This window comes from Accipiter gentilis, chromosome 24 (assembly GCF_929443795.1).
Source record: "Accipiter gentilis chromosome 24, bAccGen1.1, whole genome shotgun sequence".
In the NCBI taxonomy this organism is placed as follows: domain Eukaryota; kingdom Metazoa; phylum Chordata; class Aves; order Accipitriformes; family Accipitridae; genus Astur; species Astur gentilis.
In genome coordinates, this window is record NC_064903.1 from 7,282,227 (window position 1) to 7,303,231 (window position 21,005).

The following is a 21,005-nucleotide window of genomic DNA, read 5'->3' on the forward strand; positions in this document are numbered from 1 at the left end:
TGTTTTACTTCTGGAGTCAGCCTTTGCAACACTAGGGTATGGAATCACTCTCTTTTTTTTAAAGTTAATCCAATTCATATATATAAGGTATTAGTTAATATGGGAAGGAAATTAGACAGAAAAGGAACTTTAAGCTGTGTCTCCCTTAGTCCTGGGGAATATATTGTCTGTGGAGTGTTGGTCTCTCCCTTGCTTTGTCACTACCCAATAAATGTCACCTTGAATGTGAAAAGATTTCCCTATGCAACTTCCATGAAAAGAAAGCATTTCCTTAGAAGAAGGAGGTGCATATAGCATATGTGGTAAGAATGAGCAGCTCCAGTACTTTAAGACCATTTTTTCCTCTCACTTAAAGACCTACCTGCCATCCAATTCCAACAGCATCTGAAACTCTAACAACACAATGTATGAAGAAAAACACCAAGGAAGCTAGCAAACTGTCAATATAGGGAATTTATGGGACAGTCCAGAATCTGAGAAGGCAACAGAGAAAAATCATAGGAAAAGAGATATCCTATTGCAACATCACAGTCTAACCCACAGGCTGGAGATTTTGATCCATGTATACTAAAAGATCTAATACACAGTCTTTAAATCATATTTTGTTGTATTGTGAAGGACTTGCATTGTCCATCTGCACAGAGATGAATTTCACCTAACATGATTTGATTTATTGATTTCAGTGGGATTAACTGAAAGTACAAAGATGACTACAGTGGTACACTTACATTGATGTGAGTAACACAATGTGGTTCTGATAATCTGCGGTGTTCAGGAGACAAGCAAATCCTTCAGAAACCCAGTGGCTTATTTAAAAAGACCTGATAGTAACAACATAGCCAATGTTAACAGAACTGTTCTCATGCTTTATGAAACTTTCATTCCTAATTAAAAGTTGTTTGGCTTCGCAAGTCACACCTTGTAGCAACTGTGCTGGATCTTGATAGTTACAGTATAAAACTGACTGACTATTTGATTGCTCTTTCAGCACAACAGAAGGCATAAGGAGTGAAAAAGCAATTGCAAAGGGTTTTGTAATAGCAATTCTCACCTTGTATCAATTTGAAGAGCCTTAAGCATTCTCCAGTAGATCTGCAGTGGTCCTTATATAGCAAATTGAAGTTGACTGGCAATAGATTTACTCTTCTTAATTACCTTTTGCAGACTCTTCAGAAGTAGCCCATGAGTCCCAAGGAGTCCACAGACCTGATTTGCATGAAAAGAGATATTTATTTATTATCATCTGTTAAATATTGGTTTAGTATCAGCTTATCTTGGAGTTGCTCTTGAACATGTAAACTGCTAGAATCCTGTTTTGAGTTCTGTTGTGTCCTCATAAGCACTCAAGTACTAACATGAAGGTAAGATCACTACTATCACTGAATGTCTATTTTTAGGAACTTTGTCTAACCCATGATGTTGCTAGAGCATCTTACTTTTGATGATGAAGCTCTGTGTTGTTCATACAACCATTACTTTTAGTAAATTTGAAAGCAGACTTCACTGTGTAACTGACTCAGACGAAGTCAAGGAAGAGGCACCCATCTATCTTGTGTTCATAGTCCCACAGCTCTTAGTGTTACTTTTCAAAATACACTGGACCAAATCCTCATCCAGTGTAAAGCACCTTAGATTAGTGAAATAAATTCTACTGTGGAGTAGGATAAATGGACTCTAAAGGGATCAGGTTAGAAAAGCTAAAGCCCTAAAAGGGATCAGGTTAGGAAAGCTAAAGCCCTGATAGAATTAAATCTGGCCAGGGACATCAAGGGCAACAAGAAAAGCTTCTATGTGTACATCGGTGATAAAAGGAAGACTAGGAAAAATGTGGGCCCTCTCTGGAAGGAAATGGGAGACCTGGTTACCTGGGACATGGAGAAGGCTGAGGTACTCAACGACTTTTTTTCCCCGAGTCTTCACTGGGAACTGCTCCAGCCACACTGCCCAAGTTGCAGAAGGCAAAGGCAGGAACTGGGAGAATGAAGAACTGCCCACCGTAGGAGCAGATCAGGTTCGAGACCATCTAAGGAACCTGAAGGTGCACAAGTACCTGGGACCTGATGAGATGCATCCATGGGTCCTGAGGGAACTGGTGGATGAAGCGGTTAAGGCACTATGTATCACATTTGAGAAGTTGTGGCAGTCCAGAGAAGTTCCTGCTAACTAGAAAAGGGGAAACATAACCCCCATTTTTAAAAAGGGAAAAAAGGATGACCCGGGAAACTACAGGCCAGTCAGTCTCACCTCTGTGCCCAGCAAGATCATGGAGCAGATCCTTCTGGAAACTATGCTAGAGTACATGGAAAATAAGGAGGTGACTGGTGACAGCCAGCGTGACTTCGCTAAAGGCAAATCGTGCCTGACAAATTTGGTGGCCTTTTACAACGGGGTTACAGCATGGTGGATAAGGGAAGGGCAACAGACGCCATCTGCCTGGACTTGTGCAAAGCATTTGACACTGTCTCACATGACATCCTTGTCTCTAAATTGGAGACGTGGATTTGGCAGATGGACCACTTGGTGGATGAGGAATTGGCTGGATGGTCGCACTCGAAGAGTTGCGGTCAATGGCTTGATGTCCAAGTGGAGACCAGTGATGAGTGACATTCCTCAGGGGTTTGGTATTGGGACCAGCACTGTTTAACATCTTGGTTGGCGACATGGACAGTGGGATTGAGCGCACCCTCAGCAGGTTTGCTGACGACACCTAGCTGTGTGGTGCGGCTGACATGCTGGAGGGAAGGGCTGCCATCCAGAGGGACCTTGACAGGCTTGAGAGGTGATCCTGTGTGAACCTCATGAAGTTCAACAAGGTCAAGTGCAAGGTCCTGCACATGGGTTGGGCAATCCCAAGCACAAATACAGGACGGGCAATGAGTGGATTGAGAGTAGTCCTGTGGAGAAGGACTTGGAAGTGTTGGTTGATGAGAAGGTCAACATGACCCAGCAATGTGTGTTTACAGCCCAGAAAGCCACCCATATCCTGGGCTGCATCTAAAGAAGTGTGACCAACAGGTTGAGGGAGGTGATTCTCCACCTCTACTCCACTCTTGCAAGGCCCCACCTGGAGTACCGCATTCAGCTCTGGGCCCCCAAGCACAAGAAGGATGTGGACCCGTTGAAGCAAGTCCAGAGAAGGGCCACGAAGATGATCAGAGGGCTGGAGCACCTCTCCTATGAAGACAGGCTGAGAGAGTTGGGGTTGTTCAGCTTGGAGAAGAGAAGGCTCTGGGGAGACCTTATAGGAGCCTTCCAATACCTAAGGGGGGCCTACAGGAAAGCAAGGAGAGGGACTTCTTACAAGCGCATGTAGTGATAGGACAATGGGTAACGGTTTTAAACTGGAAGAGTGTAGATTTAGATTAGATGTAAGGAAGATGTTCTTTACTGTGAGGGTGGTGAGGCACTGGAACAGGTTGCTCGGAGAGGTTGTGGATGCCCCGTCCCTGGCAGTGTTCAAGGCCAGGTTGGATGGGGCTCTGAGCAACCTGGTCTGGTGGAAGGTGTCCCTGCCCACGGCAGGGGCGTTGGAACTAGGTGATCTTTAAGGTGCCTTCCAACCCAAACCATTCTGTGATTCTATGATTCATTGTATTTGACTTTTCTGCTCTGTAATTGCAGTTATCATATTTTGCATGGCAGAAAGATTCTGATCAAGGCCTGCACACCAGTGAATGATCCATATATTTGTTTTCACTCTTTTCACCCTTCCATGTGTATTGCTTAGGAACTAGTTAGCAGACCCCACAATCCTTCTGGGCATCCCTTAAGACTAAAGTTTAGGCAGAAATTTCCTTTCATTTAAAAATGATTCTATAGTCTTGAATTTAAAATTTGTTTTTACTGTTTAGCTTAACTGCATATGTACCCCCCTGAAGAATCATATTTCAAGAATGCAAAATTAACTGAAAAAAGCACTGTGATTTTTCTTGCTTCAAATTATTTAAACAAATCTTGAAAGATTTTTACTCTTAAATTATTATTTTATCTTTTATATTGCTTTCTAAATATTAGAGATATCAGATGTGATTGTTCCCCTTTCTACCAGAGGCCCCTCTGGTACTACAGAGAACTGTTTAAAACATCAAACCATAACTGGACACTCAATCTCGGATAATAATTTGTGTGTCTTAACAAATGCAAAACAATAAATGTAAATCAAGTCAAATCCCTCCTTTTCATGAGTCAGATGCTGTTTCCTTGGTACTTGTGATGCAGTAACCTAGAGTTTAATCTAAAAACCATTACATTCATTAAGCATCATTCTAGTGACTTCAATGGTCTTTGAATAAAGCTAATAGCCTATTTTGTTCCTACGTATCCATAGTGTTGAGGTGTAAGGGAGGCTAGGAAACAACAGGAAAGGCAGGACTAGAATTTTTTTTTAAAATATCTCATGAGCTATTTGTTCTTCATACATCAGAAATTATAAAATAGCATGGGTTGGGTTTTTTTTTGAAGAAGAAGGTGGCAAAGAGGGGGAAGGTGGCAGAGAGGTCACCTTATAGTTCTACCTTGAAACCTGTTTACATAAAAATCACTCTTTTTCAAAAAGAGTAGCTCTGCCTCCTGTACCTAGGTTATGACACTGACTCTGAGCACCATCCAACTCCACAATTACTTTCACAGTTATTAACCAGTTAATTAAATCTCCATAAAGCAAGACAATTCAGAATTATCCTTAACACCATCTTGTTAACCAGCTGTACAGTTATCAGAAGGGTTAGCTAAGAAGCAGCCAGTTTTTTTACACAAGGTTTCTTTGGGGCTGTAATACTTTAACTGTGATGTAGTGAGTTAAGGAGGAAATGCAAACACACGATTTTAGGCTTAACTTTGAAATTTCTCGCTTTTGTGTTGCAAGGCAAACCTTACACATTACTTTGACATACTGTTGTTATTTGCAATGTAATCTTATATAATAATTAACTCCAACTGATCCACTGCAGTGCTTTAGCAAAGTATTGGGGCCTATTAAATTGGACCATGAATACACAGTTGCTTTCCTTATTTCTAACATAATTATGCCGTTGAAGAAAAAAAAAAAAAAAGCAGATTAATGGAAAGGCGTTGCTAAATAGGGCTCCTTGGTGCTGTAAATTTCTGGAGTGCTGTTACGAGGTTTTGAAGTATTAAGTATATATGAAAAGCGACATGCTGGAAATCTTTTGGAAAGCACTTGTTTCTGTTATTCTTTAGGGAAACATTCTGCTGTCAAAGGTGAAATCCAATGACAGCAGCACCGAAGGGTATGTTTTCACTGCAGGCTTATTCATAGCTTTAGGGCCACCCCATTCCACCCAGCATTACACAGTCCCTTATGCCTAGATATACATGAACTTTGAACCTGGCTTTGCCGTTGGAGCTGAATTCAACTTCTAAGTAGATCAGCACTCCTAAAGTTTTCAGTGAGGAGTCTAGCTTTAAGGCACACATGAAGTCATGTGTTTGCTATATACATCTGATTGGATTATGGATTCAGTTTGGAGGATAAATATCCCTTTTATGGACTTACTAATGTATTGAGAGCATGAAAAGTAAATAAAATATCTGTGGTAAGCAAGAAGGAGACAGGGCATTATTCTAATTCTGTATGAATTGGACCATAATGACCACAGTTTTTCAAGATTTGCATCTCCTTGACCCTGTAGTTTCTGAATCATTTGTCTCCCACTTGGATCTTGCTAGAAGCTACCTGCCAGTTTATATACCCTTACTCAGCATTTGACCCTTCGTTCCACATGCTCTGTCTCTTTTTGCGGAAGAATGCTGGAATATGTCACCTCAGTGGGCTGCATTGTTGTAAATACAGCAATGGCTAGTTGTAAAATATGGCTCAGAGTGCCAGGAGCCCTCTCAGCTCCTTTTCAGTCAGCAGTCAGCAGCAAATAGCCATAGAGATAAATGATAATTACCAGCCCAGTGATGTTGCTCTAACAGGTCAGTTCGCATACAGTTTTTGGGGAGAGGACCCTACCTGACTAGGAAAAAGAGGCTTGGGGGTAACACTGTAATTCAGAGGATGAAACTAATTCAGAAAAGGCAGAAATTGTTCTAGAATACTCCAGGAGTCAATATATGAAGAAACTCAAGACAGTGACAATTAACAGCCTGTCAAATACCCCTGCAGACCTACTGTCAAACCCAAGTAAATGTAAGGCCGTGATGGATATGTCTCCACATAGGTGCACAACTCTGTGAGTATGGTCATGTACTCCAGATATATTCTGCTGGTTTAGCTTGGGCCACAGCCTCCTCAACTCTATTCAAGCTAAACCAGCTATTTCACATTGGAGATGACATTGGGAACTTAGTAAGTGCTGAGATTTGTATTTAAAGCAAGACCAGAATTCAGCTGTTTTACTTGTTCTCAGTGAATGCATTTTCCATAACATTGCACAATAATGAACTGAAAGTCAACTAATTTCTGTGGGTTTTTTCAGTATGCAATATATGTACCAGCTTTTTCGTAAGAGATTATTCCTGTAGTTCTCATATTTACAAAGAGTCATTTGGTCAAATAGCAGAGTCCCCATAACTTTACGCTCACGTATGCCTTGATTATGATACATTTCAAATAAGCTGATAGTGATCTTCTAAAATAGATACATGAAAATAATTTTCTCAGAACTATAGCTGTAAGCTAAAAACGCGAAGATCAGCTGACAGCACTTCTCACATCCGTCAGCAACGTTCATTTTTGATGACAAAACATAACTAAAATTTCCAAAATTGGTTCATCAGGGAAGATCTGCTCTCTCAATTTAGTTGGTGTTCATCAAAAGGCTTTTGCTGAGTTAGTGAGGGTTTGGAACTTACAAGACCACTTAGGCTACTGAAGCCAAAAGGAAGCTGAATGGCAGCTCTTAGTAGCAAAAGCATTTTTCAAAGTTCACAGACTGCCTCAAGGTCATCAGACCATTAAGCCTAGAAATATAAAGATGTAACCTTGAGATAAAGTTCTGGTCCCAGTGAATAAGAAACCCTCACTGACATCAGTGGACATCAGACTGGACTCGAAGTCATTAGATCACAAAGGCAAAAAGGAGGAAATACAATTCTAATTTTAGTTTAGGCCATGATTGTCACATCTTAAAAATATGCAGTATGTATAGTATACAGTCCCCATAAGAGGAAATATATTTCTGATTCAGAAGGTTGAATGCTTCCAACTCACCCAGGAATTAAATACTTTTCAGCAGCTTTGTAAAAACAGCATTGTGGAGTCCTGTGCATCTCTTGATTACTTATACCAAACATATTCCTTTTAAGATTAAAAATGCACTTTCAAGCTCAGAGTTCTGCAGACTCATTTGGGGCCCTGAGAGTCAAGTCATATTCTCTCCCTTCCCAATCTCACAACCAAGTACAGTCTTTAAAGGCTAAACAAGGCCCTCAATGGTTTGTGTGTGATACCACTGCCTTCTAATTGCACCGCCAGTGATGTCCTTGCAGCCTGAAGCCTGTCAGTGGAGTTTATCAGCACACGGAAACTTCTGAAACTTCCAGTCCTGTTGAAGCTGCTCATAAGAATCCAGCTTGCATGTGCAAGCTATGTTAGCTCTTTCTGAAAAACAGAAGCAAGAGAGCAGTGAAAGCCTATTTTTGGCACGAAAGCCAGCATAACTGATTCTTAAAAGATGTGAGCAGGACTGCTGAGTGAGAACGTGCAATAAACAGATTCCCCACTCTGGGCAAAACTGCTCAGGTAGGGGTTAGCATGTATTTCAGCTCTATGGCTTTTCCTTCTGTTCGGTAGAGTACATGATTTGTATTCTACCCCAAAAAAATGATTTGGAGATGAAAGGTAGGATGGTTAACAAAAGAAGCTCTGTTATTCCAGGAGCAGCATGGAAAGGAAAGCTGTTTCACAGAAACATGGTAATGTTCCCTACCTCTGGATTCAGATTATTAGAAAACTGTCTCTATTCTCCCCAACCCTTATGCCACTTGCCTAATGTTTTTCAGTGTTTGAAAGACATCCATAGGTATTCTCTAAATAGGCTGTTTTCTAAAAAAAGGAGATAGAGCCAAATAACCTTGCAAATCTGGGGAGTGTACTTCCATTTTCAGTAGATTTTTCTGCCAAAGAAAGGATTACAGACCTTAGGATCTGGCCCTACAGTTCATATGCAGAGTACTGAAATCATATCAGGAAGGCAAAAAGAATATAGACACAAGCAGAAGTTAGTTAATATTTAAATATTTTGGTAGTTCAGCTATAAATTCAGACGCTAAGCACAGATTAACTGGATTTGGAGCTATAGAAATGACCGTAGCACAGCAAGGTCAGGGCTGAATGAAATGACTAGAAATCAATCAAATGTGTGAAGTACTATGGGGGAACAGGGCAGTTAATCGTTTCAAAACTTTACTCTGCAAAATGTACTGTATGTGATCGATGACAGAGGAAATAATAAAACAAGCAGACTATACCTCTGTTCCATACATAAATATGCTGGAATTGTGTTTGGTCTGATTAATTCAGCAAAATTTGGGTTGCTAATTAATGATGCTTTAATCTGAAGGTAGAAAAGTTAGCTCTGGGAGCCTAGGGAGGGACTGTACTTCATTTAGACTTCTAAAAACCTATATGGATATGAAGTGCATATGCTTTGGGTGCAAGAAATGCTAACTGCTTGGCATTCATTTATTGGCAGTGGGATATGCATTTACAAGCCCCTTTTGCCTGCTAGCACCAAGGGATTAACAATGCACCAATTCTTTGAGCCTCAGGGCCTGATTCTGTATCACTGAAGTCAATAGAAGCTTTGTCATTGACCTCAATGGGCACAGGCTCAAACACTCAAAGAACACATTATGTGATACACGTTTTTTCACAGTTTAAAAGCAGACAGAATAACTGTACGGAGTAGCTGTATTTTGCATTACATTTAAACTATGAATACTACCTTCTGAAACCAAGTCTCTAATTTAGGTACCCGAAAACAATATAAATCAGTGAAAGCAGCAGAAGCTCTATAACTCTTAGAAGCCTCATTAGTTTGTGGTGAAATACAGGTGCAGGACCGTATATGTAAGTAGGTCTAGATTAGAGAGTTTTGACTACTGTATACTTAGAGTACCTCTTCTCATTTCTCTGACATTCTTTCATGTGCCCCCAGGAGCCCATCTCATAAATGACATGGTCACATAAACGTGAGAAACTTTGCTTGTTTACCACTATATTCAGAGATGTAAGCAAGTTACTGACTGAATGTAATGAAATACATACTATATGTAACCACATGTAGTCAATGGCTGCGCTTTCCCCTTCTAGCTTCAGCATTAACAAGAAACTCAGTTTTCCAAAACGTAATCTATAAACAGAACAGCAGGGCCCACATATACATATTCATGTGATAAACCCTCCAGAGGAATTAAAGGCAATAGCACTGTTCATCTTCCTTACATATTGTATGAAGGAAGTATTGGCTCTCTAGGTTTTGCGTTACTGGTCACCTCAGTCACATACCATTGTTTCTGATCCATATCTGGATGATTTGCAAACACATCAACTCTTTCAAAACAGCTTTCTGAATACTTCCAGTGAGAATGCTTTTTTTGCTCAAATCCTTGTGATATCTTATTTACCAAAAACAGTCTTGGGGGAGAGAAAATTTATTCTGTCACCAGCAGTGTAAAAAGCAAAAGGAAGCCTTCGCTAGCCTATCAGACAAAAGCTGAGCACATCAGCAAGTACGCTTTTTAGAGAGGGGGGGAATGCTGCAGAAGTCTCCTCATGCTAGTAGGGGTTAGAGCATCAACTCCCAGACATAAAGACCTTTTGTAATACCAAACCCCAAAACATTTTCTCAAAAGTCAGTATGATTATCACATCCTCGTGGTGCAGAATTTTTAATGCTGAGCAGCTAGTACATTTTATGAATTCATCACTTTGCTGTTGAACACTGGCATGCACTGATAGCTAGGCACAAAAAGCTCCAGCGCTGTACAGAAGTGGCATTCAGCCTTTGACAAGCGAAGAGCTACTTTGTCATCAAACAGAGGCTCACAAAACCATGAAAGAATGAACCGCATTTAAAATACAGAAATGTGTGCAGGCAGTTTATGCGAGAGTTAATACACTGCTCCAAACAAGTCAGCAAAATCTACAGTCAGAACAGTGTTTTTCAGAGCACAGCCAAAGACCTAGGCTCATTGGCTATCTGTCACCAGTCTCAGAAGACCGGTTCTGTATAAGTCAATACAGTCCATATGTGTGTGGGTGCACTCACACCTCTATTTTTTGTTTCAAATTGCCTGGGGGCAGCTGCCATATCACCTTCAAGACACCATGTGATGTCTTAATCAAATGTTAGCAAGGAGCTTGAAGCAGCTTAGAAGCCACAAATGGGATACAAAATACTGGGGCACTGAAATATGACATCACCAAGATAGCAGTGATTAGCTTCAGTTTTTTCTTGCCCTTTGCATGCTTTTGTTAGGTAGGATGCTCTCTTTATTGCTTATTTCTTCTGAACTGATATGAAAAGAAAGAGCAATGAAATACCTGTTAAGCAAGATTGTGGTTTTAATAGGAAACTTTTGGTCTATATTATATATCTTTATGCTGTCCAGCTGCCTGGATTAGAAACGTGGGACTGCTGCATTCTAATCATCTCTAAAGCTTAGAGCATAAGCTTTTGCCATTTTTCTAATATGAATTTTGGTTACAACCCAACCTTGTGATCCTTTCATATGCAAACTTCCCACTGTGATCAGTGGGACTACTGAATATTGAAGGAATACATGGGAACTTGTAATTTTTTCTATTCAGTTTCTAAACTGCTAGTGGAAAATTGTGTCAACCAGGGAGGAAGAGAGGGAAGGAGGAGAATATGAGAGAGTGTGAACAGAGCTAGATAATGCTGTGCGCCAAACGCTTCCCAATCAGCCCCTTGGCATGCTGCTAGAATGTTGGAACTGCAGCCAGAAGCGTTACATTTGCAAGTGCAATATCTGCAGTCCCTTATGAGTAAGTTTTCAAAGACAAATCCCATTCACAAATACCATTAGAAATAACAGTACTGTTGCAATATTTGAGTGCATTCACATAAATACACAGAATTTTTCTTACTCTTCTTTCAAAAAACGGAACGAAGTATGTTCAGAATTCTCTTTACTGAAATATTTATGCCCAGTCTGAAAGGGTGAAGGGCACATTTTTAGTACCCACGGTCTCTATAAGATAAACATGAAACTCTAGCACAGCTGGTGCTTGACAGTGGATGTATTTGTCTCTTGGAATTTTGTGTTAAGGAGATTCCTTCATTACTAAAAGAACCTTTTTAGTATTCACTCTCAGATTGCTTTTACTACTTGGTTCAAGGCAGTGCTTATTACTAAATATGTTATCTTAACATAGTAAGTTCCACCAAATCTTAATCATTAGCAGTGAAAGCTATAAATGCTTGGTTTTGGAGTTAAAGTCAGAAAGTAACAATGCATTTATTAGTGTTTCTTTTAGACAACTGAATATATTGACTTAATATTTGCTTTTTTTATACCCACATTCACACATTTTTTTCTATTTCCCTCTGATGTTTAAACTACACTGTACTTCATCTCCAAAGTAATGAGGCTTTCAAAGATCTTGATTTCACCTTTTGAGCCTAGAAGAGAATTTGTTCTGGAAAAGGGAAAGAATATACTAAAGTACTTTTAGAACTTGACTGGAACAGACTGATTTGTCTGCCTTATTATTATCTTTATAGTTTCCACAAAATAATTTTTTTTTCCTAGCTAAAAATGCAGTTTTATTCTATAACAAAGCTGTATATATTGCCTGATCCAATACATACAGTTTGATCCTTCTAGCTTCATGCCAACCATTGCCATTTTATTACTGTCCAAATGACACATGACAAGACAGAAGTGTCACTTAAAATACATTACAAAGAGTTCTCTAGCTAGCTTTGAGATTTACTACTGTGTTGAGTGAGATTGCATTTTTAGTGACAACACTGCAAAGGACTCTGAAAGATTTGAAAGAATACAGTCAGTTTATGGAGGGGAAGCATGCATTACTGTGAGTGTGGGAAAGAATAACTGAACTTGTATCATCAATGCATATTTTTAGAACCATTTCACAATGAGACAGAATTTAGGCTCTTTTGGTACTGAGATAAATAATACATATAGCCAAAACGTTACTGGCCTCTATTACAGGGAGAGGTCTGTCAAGTACGTCAACTAGTTCTTTTCATTATTGTACCCATTAATTCATACAGTATCAAACACCTTTCATGGCTTAAATGATGACAGTTTCTAGTAATACTGTGAGAATACAATTGGTACTCCCTTAGTATAGTAAGAGTTGCGAAATTTGAATTCAAACCAAGACTTCAAAATCCTGCGTGCAAAACTATAAAGAGTTACAATTGGATAAGATGCAGCAAATACCCCTTTTTGTATGTAGCTTTTGTCAAAAACTGTGTGAGTTCATTCTCCAGAAACTTCAGCTAAACAAAGCAGGTATAGAGCAGCTAAAGTAAAGGACCTTTGGTCATTCAGTGATTGTTTAATACTTAGTTTTATGTGGTGCCTTCCTTCCTTTTTTCATAGCGTGTCCCTTTTCCCCAGCCCAAAGCCAAACAAAACAACACTTATAACCTATCTGGTTTTGCATTGACATTGTTCAGTTTGTGTGTTATGCCTTTACTTTGTTCCAATTTCTCTTGTCTACTCACATATCTATCTCTGTGTTTTTGAGAGCCTAGCAAAAGAGGACCTTATTTCTAGTTGGTCCTGGAGGTCCTACCATAATTAACAAAATTAATAGTAATCTGGTGAGACTGTCTTCCGTAGTCGGTGAAGGCTCGCAAACTTTTTAGGAACCACATTTAGGAACCAGTTGAATCTCACTAATGTAACCTCAAATAAGAACATAAAATATATGGCACAAAAAGCATGTGATCAAACCTTCATTTTGCTGCAAGAACACCAACAAGCTGCTTTTACTCTTCAGGAGCAAAAGGAAAGATGAGCATGCTTTCCTTCTTCTTTCGGTTAGATGAGGCATCATGCACCAGGAAACGGGAGTTGTTCTTTTTCATCTGTCCTGGCTCTGGATTGTCCACCTACTCTGACAGTATGTGTACATGATCCGACCAGCTGGCTGACAGCTTGGTGAAGGTGCTTATGCTCGATAACAAAATGGAATTGCTCCCCCTGAAGCAGTGAAAAGCTGCTACAAACCCTGCCAGGTCCAGTCTAGATGTGTTTCATTTTATTATGTCAGGACATAATAAAATTTTTTACTTATGTTAATTTTAGCTGATTTATTTGCTGAGTCCTTTGAAGTGGGTTCCTTTCTGCTTTTCTGAGCAAGCTCACATGGTTCATTCCTCAGGGTTGCTTGGTGTAGTGAGGTGAAGAGTTGTCTCAATATCATTCGCACAAGGTAACGCACTGCACTTGCATGGTTGAGACTGGTCCTTAACTGAGATGTTTCATGAGATTCAAGCATGTAGAAGCTTAGGTCAGATGCCGATGGCAAGATTGAAGACTATGATGATAGTCTTGAATGAATGATGCTGGAAGCTGGTTCACCTTTGGTCAAACTTTTTACAGGCAAGAAGCTTTTTGAATCTGTCTATTGCTGAACCCACAAGAAACTTCAGCAGCCCAGAATAGTTTCTGCATCTTGCAAGATATTTATGGCTTAGCCCTATTATAGGTTGTACACGGAGTTTGTTTTAGAGGACTTTTTATGCTGTCTCTGCAAAACAATTCCTTGCTCCAGCAGCGACCAAACTTAAATTTTAGCCTACAGTGCTCAGTCCACAAAACACAGGACTAGCATGCAACTCTGACGAACATCAAAGAAACAATAATTTGGGATTCATTCACAATTATTTTAGGCTCTTAAAAGCAATGGGACTTAATATTGGTTAAAAACTGTAGAAAAGGGCTCTTGGGAGGACAACTTTAATACATCCCAGGTGTAACAGCACTGAAGTCAACAGTTATAACATTTTTGAACTGACTCCAGTATGTTTATTCTGTAGAGGAAGTTTCCTTACACTGTAAATCGTTGTAAGATTAGTATTAATCTGACTGAAATGTCCTGAGCCATCCAATTCTCTGGTTAATTCTATTAGGCAGAATTTTCCATATGCTAGTTTGAAATGTTATCATATGATGACAAATGTAAGCTTTTTTATTGGATTTATGTAAATCCTTTCTTCACTGAAGCTGTTGGAGGGGTTCCGCAGTTGCTTATAGGATCCACACACTGAAAAGCATCGCAAATACCTTGTAAGACACTGGCTTTTCTTCAGAAAGTCCAAGCTTTAGAACAAATGTTTTGGGTCCACTGCAGACTTCCAACCCTTTTTCCTATTACAGCATCGCATGAGATGGCAAAAAGCTTTCCACCTGAGCACCATCTTTAGCACTGCCTACTCTTAAGAAAGAATGCACTTTCAGAGAAAAACCAGGAGTGAAACAAACAGGTTTAAATCCTCGCGTATCTTAGCTCTCTCATTTGGTTATTTCCTCTTTAGATTGTACAAACTTCAAGAGGTTCTCATCCAAATGGCTTTCATCTGTTGTTTCTGTTTGAGAATTGGCAGATGAAACAACTCAGGCCTTCTAGCTATACAGGTAAGCACGAGAGACAGAAGGAACAAGGAAATTCTGTCTGGATGCCACTTTCCATACCTGGAGACCAGAGGAATTCGATTCATTGATCTCAGAAAGGTCTTAATAAAAAACCCAAACAAACCACAACACTGAAATTGTCAGCTTTTTAGCATAGTCCATTGCTTTGGGTTTTTGTAGTTCATTACACAGCAGGGCTGTGCTCCAGCTTGGCCTCCCAGGGCTCAACTACAATACACATAACAACTAACTAGTGCTGCTTGCCTTCAAGCACAAGAGTAGACCCATTGGCTACAATGGGGCTACTCACACTTAAAGTCAATCATATACTAAAGTGCTTTGCTGGACTGGGTCCTCCATATCTGGAATGAATAAGCTTTTCTTCAATGAATTTGCCAAGTCTCCTTCCTAAAGGTCAAAGAAAAAGCCTATTCTATTTCCTGCTGAACTTGGTGGACCTTTTGAAACACATTATATTCATTTTTAGTATATGTACTATAGGTATTGAACATTAGTTGGGCTCAGTTACAGGAGACTCAAGAAAATAGTCCTAGGGAAGTATAAAAGCTAAGGGTTAATTACAACACCTTAGATCTAGACAATTTCGTAAAATTTCTTTGTTCTTACTTATTTAGTTGTTTTTAATTCAAAGGCAATGTGCTATTTGGATGTGGAGATTCAAGTAACACTTTCCAAAATATGAAAGGCTAAATGCCACATTTACAATTGTTTCTGAAAAGGGTTGACCTTTATTAAAGTTACTGAGTAAATGCAATTCCGAAGGTTTTGTTTCTCTTGTAAATTAAATGGTATGTTTGTAGATGGAAAGGTCAATTTTCAGTAAAGCTGAGCTTCAGAAAACATCACCTTTCTCAGCTAAATCAAAGGAGTTAATTAGTTTTACAGATGGAATACATAATATATAATTCTCTTATCTTTGCTTGAAAATCAATTGTTTATGGCATAAAGAGGATACACTTGTCATCATTAGGTGTAAATGTTTGTTTGCTGCAGCAGCAAATATAGGCTCAGTCTACCACACACAGCTTCATAAATGTGAGATGCTGAAGTCCTCTGAGAGGTTGTGTGTAGGGGAGTGTGTATCCAAATCCTACCTGATATCAGATTTCACGTATTTAGTAAATTTATTCCATCTTATATAAAACTATCATAGTTGCTATTAACAAAAAATGCACTAGGAAAATAATACTAGGCATCGGTACTGCCTTGAGAACTCTGCAGTATAATCTCTTTCCTCCTGTACTGTCCTTAATTCAAATCAGTTTTTTATATTTAGTAATTTTTACGACTATTTCAACGTGAGACCACAAGTATGCATTAATAAACATCCTCTGAACCAGTTGAACACCTGGGTGTATTAGCTAGAAGGAGGTGGAAGGCCTGGATTTTCCTGCCTAGGTTTGTGATAGGTCTCATACCAGCATCTGGAGCCTTGTGGGAAGTACCGAACACCACGTTGTTGTCTTAGGTGTTCGTTAGAGAATATTGTTTGCTCCTTTGGATAGAAAATTGTTGGACTAAGAGGCAGCACCTCCTGACTGTGTAACAGCCTTCAACCTCCCTCTTGGTATGGCTTTCCAAAATCAAGGGAGAGAAGGGAACAACATTTTTGCTATCTTTAGTGTCTGTTTAAACCAGCGTGCTGCACAAAGCTGATCTTTCCAGCAAGTTTGATGTGTGTCTCCAGAAAGAAGACATTTGAAGTCAGGCATCTAGAAGATGCTGGAAGAATTCAGGTCTTTGCAGAGATGTACCGCCACAGCAAAGTGACTGCAAGTTGGGTTTCTTTTCCCATGTCTATTGGGGATGTCCAGAGATTTCTTATGGACCTTACTCTCCTTGATTTGGCCTGATCTTGTAATTTCTTCATACAGTGCTCTAAGTTAAGTGCAATTTAGGGACTGTTATTATTTACAGGCTGTTTATACAAATCTTATCTGATAAACTTCTCCATAGAATAGATTCTTTAGGACAAATTCCACATACCCTTGCCTTGTCTGAAGCAGCAGTACTAGCTTTATTTAAAAGTTATTTAAGTATCATTATACGTCTCTTCTCTGTACAAGCAGAAAATATCTAATGTTGATATTTGTTCTCACAGAAAGGTGCTGTATGGGAAAAAAAGAAGAGAGACTATGATGAAATTGTCTGAAGAGACAAGTGAAAATAAAACAGCTTATGTCAGGCACTGAGGTTTGTAATAAGTGATGTGCTGACAACAGACACCTTCACTAAGGGAAAGGGAAACCTTAAAGATAAACATCAAAAAATTACAGGCAGATTTTCCAAGCTGCACACTTTTTATTTCTTTTAATGGAAGCTAGGTGACCCAATCCTTCACAGTGCTTTTGCCACACTTAAACCTTGCAGCTGTTACAGATAATCTAACCTTTAATTTTGTACTGAGCAATATTAAACTCAGCAAAAGTCTTCTTGCTCTAGCAGAGAGCTGGGTCAAAGTGGTTCTGCTGCTAAGTGTGGACTAGGTAATTTGTACTCTGGCACAGAGGTTCAATTCAGGCTTCAACAGCAATAGCAAATCCGCATTGCTACCTTGCAGCAGGCTCTTAATGTGATTCCAGTACTACTAGAGTATGAAATGGGGTTTTGTAACAGTCAAATGATTTATTAATAATATTTAATATCCTGCTCTTCTGTTTGATTTTCTGGTGTGGTGTATTCTCCATATCCAAGCAATTTTGAGGCAAATACTCAAAACTAATGATGACTTCACCTAGGATGAAAATAAAATGGCACATTCCATACTCGCAACAGATGCTTTCTGTTTAAAATCATCTCCAGTCAGCATATATACAGAAGGTATATGAACAGTGTGGTATGAGGGCTCAGATATTACATGTGGATTTTACAGAGAACTCTAGAAGAATTACAGAGAAGTGTGAAAGTTATAGGTACTGGGAGTTGAAGCCGGAGACATGAGATCATAATTTTTCTGACATTCTCAGTACTGCTGTTGCCAATCTGCTCTTGCAACGCACAGGTAGCCTGCTCGGTGCAGATCCACAGTGAGACTCTTAACTACATTGTGCTCTCCTTGTGCCTCTCTTCACCTATCTACAGAGCAGCTCTATAGCAAACCTGTGCCCTCTAGCTTATTAAATCAGTCATTTAAAAAGTACAACCCCTCAGGTGACATTACAGCTGTTGAAACAGATATAAGGGTTGTAAAGGATACTAGAATTTTGGAACTGCTGTGGGCACTCAGTTGAAGCAAATAATCAGTGGACTCAAGTAACTACACTCTGCTAGTGCAGCCAATATATCATAGCAAAACACTGAGCTGTATGAATGCTGGGATCTTCAATCAGATATTGCTCATTTAAAAATGGAGCTGTGCAACAGTGGCCCTATCTCTTGTACTCATTTTTCTTGGAGCAGCGGTCTGACATTTCAAAAGATGAGAAGTACCTTTCAGCTTGAATAAACTCCGAAATCTATCTGTAAACACATTTGGCCTCATCTTGAGAAATGTCAGATTTCTGGAATGAACAGCATGGGTACAATATTTGTGTCAGTATTTAGACAGCCACATGTAAGAGCAGGCATGGTTTGCAACATTCTATACTGCACTTTTTTGCAAGCACAATAGCTAGAGGAAGAAATGCACATTACACCCAACATCTTTGTTGTACTGTACCAGTAAAATAGTTGCAAGAATAAGTAAATGACTGAGTCAGTATTGGGAGGGAAAACTTCTTTCACCTCCTTCCCTGCTTCATTGTAATCAGGTCTCTGACTTGCTGGGCTTCTGTGGAGGAATCCTTCCTGACACTAGATGACAATCATTGTGTTCTTTCATTATTGCTATTCATTGTTGGGGTTCCAGTATTGTCACCTGAAATCAAGTCCTTGCTGTGTTAAGCATTATACACAGAAAATGGCAGTTCCTGCCCTGAAAAGCTTGCAGTCTAGAGAGACAAAACAAATGTGAAGTGAACGACAGCCTACAAACAACGTTAGTGCCATTGCTTGATTTGTGTGTGTGTTTACAGCAGTGGTTTTCAGCCCACGGTTTGTGAGCCCCAGAGGGTAGTAGTCTATAAGGGATCCAAGAAAGGTAACTAAGGAAAAAAAAAAAAAAGCTTCACCTCACACAAATCTCTGCTTCCTCTGGAAAGTGTTTAGGGCCTCTACACTGAAAAAGCCTGAAAATCATTGTATACGGGTTGCCACACCAGCTTACATATCTGGTTACTGCTTCATAGGGTCACACACCAGTCTCACCCCAGCCTGTTCCCACTCCAACTAGTGTAGCATGGAGTAGAGAAGACCCAGCAATGTGCTGTACCCCCAGGCTTGCCACACCATGAGACCCTGTGCTCAGAGAAGCCTTGCACAGATTTCAGAGCAGCATACTCATACCACAGCCCCTCAATCTGCCAGTAACACCCTAATCTCTCTTCTTGTTATGTAGGATTTACACCTAGGAAGATAAAAACCCCCACATCTTGAGTCTTCAACTAGAAAGGACTTAAGCTCTTCTTAGTAATTTCTTTCCTCCTTCCTCCAGTGGAGGTACCAGACAGGGAAATGCCTGCCAGCAAATAGCAGTTTACCTAGCAGTAGCTACCAAGTTAACCAGCTTGAAAAATACTCACTTGCAGAAGAACCTATCTGTCTTAAGACTCCTAGAGACCATGAACTTTGGCAACAGGTCTAACAGCGTTACCAGAGGTGGCATTCCCTGGCTACTGCATCAAGAGAGCCACCTACGCACAGTGGAGAAGCACTTGGCTTCTGAACTCAGTTTGTTTATTAAAGCCAGGGGATCTCGCTGCTTGTGGATTAGCCCCCCAAGCTGCACATGGTATTATGCTGTATTTTTCATAAAGCAATTCATTCTCTTACAGTCTTTCAGAGAATAAAATTTTCACTGACCCAATAAAATATGCTAAAATTGCTTATAATGGCACTGCTTAGGATTAGGTAGGAAGGCATTATATCATAGTTTACAGAGCTAATGGCCAGTATTGAGTGTGCATATTGTAAACTACAATGAAATGGGAAAAATTACTTTCAGATGTATTTTCACTCTGTATTCTGTAATAACAACAATATATCAACCTTTGTAATATTCTTTTCTCATGATTGAGTGGACCTATTTGGTTTGTTATTGTACACATGTAAATCTTACAATATCATTTGGCAACTGTTATGTTCAAGCTGGAACTCTCTTATTTCTGATCTTTCTGCTTCCTCCCTTAAATATCACCTTGTGCTAAGGCTGAGGAGCAGTAAGGATGACACACAAGAAATCTGCATCCACTCTGAGAACGTGAGAACATTCCCACTTCCTCAAAACACCTGCTTTGCCTTATGGCCAGAGTTGTTGGGCTATTTATTCTGCAAGTATTCTCTGATGTTGCATGGAATTTTGATTCATTTTCCATTTCTCTTTCTAAAATTTCTGACCATCGCCAGAATTCCACAATTCATTTTGGCCAATGGTTCTGTCTCCCTCCCTTCTTTGTGCTTTAGGTTCTGAGATATAAGTATATACATTCGAATATTATTTTTCCTGCAGAGCAGGTAAGAACAGAGAGCCGGTAAGGTCTGTGTTGTTGGTACAAATTAAAACTTGGCCTTGCTCAAATATATTCAGATCTAAGGAAGATCAGGTGGTAAAATGAATAGTATAACCCATCTGTATCAGTATGATATTAGATCAAAGCCCTGTGTATATGCATCTATAAATTAGAGATACAGAGCTCACAGATAAACCACATCCAACTTTTCTAACTGGGTACTATTTGTTCTGGAAATGCTAGCTGAAGTCTTGATCAAATGCTTCTCATATTTATGCTCCCATTTCACTTAAATGGAATTACCCCAATAAGAAAGGCAAACAATGTGCAGGATTACAGGATTTCTTAAGGAAGGACTCAAAATACATCCTCTAGTATCAAGTAAGACAGCAATACCTCACACAATATGCTTAAAAAGCAGAAACATTCAGAAAAGTTTATCAACTGAAACAAACCAAAATGTGAAACCACATCTGTTAAATCTTCAAACCAGAAATGTTTTCAGACCAGCATACATGGATAGCTCCACCCAGGAGTCTTAAAGTGAATGAGGTCTCTCACAACCAGTAATATTATTTTTAACACACTTTGGCAATCTGAGCAAATATCAAACAGCTGGTGATTGCCAACATGATCCCAATATATTAGAAGGATGATGTAGAGAATAACAGATTGGTTAGTCTGATATCAATACTGGCTGAAATAATAATAAACAGTTCATTCAGGACTGTGTCAATAAAGCATCTGAACCTAAAAATGTAATGAATGCCAGTCAGCACTCCTAGAAGGCAGATCTTGTTATTTTGGCAGGAGCGTGTGCCTGGTTGATAA

General features: G+C 39.5%; 1 long non-coding RNA gene across 1 annotated transcript in view; it reads right to left on the reverse strand.

Moving 5' to 3' along the window:
* LOC126050340 (uncharacterized) overlaps positions 1-21,005 on the reverse strand; it is a 111,509-nt gene that overhangs the window by 4,365 nt on the left and 86,139 nt on the right. Inside the window, exon 2 of the long non-coding RNA XR_007509518.1 lies at positions 1,052-1,206. This is a non-coding gene — a long non-coding RNA (uncharacterized LOC126050340). The remainder of the gene's footprint in view (positions 1-1,051; positions 1,207-21,005) is intronic.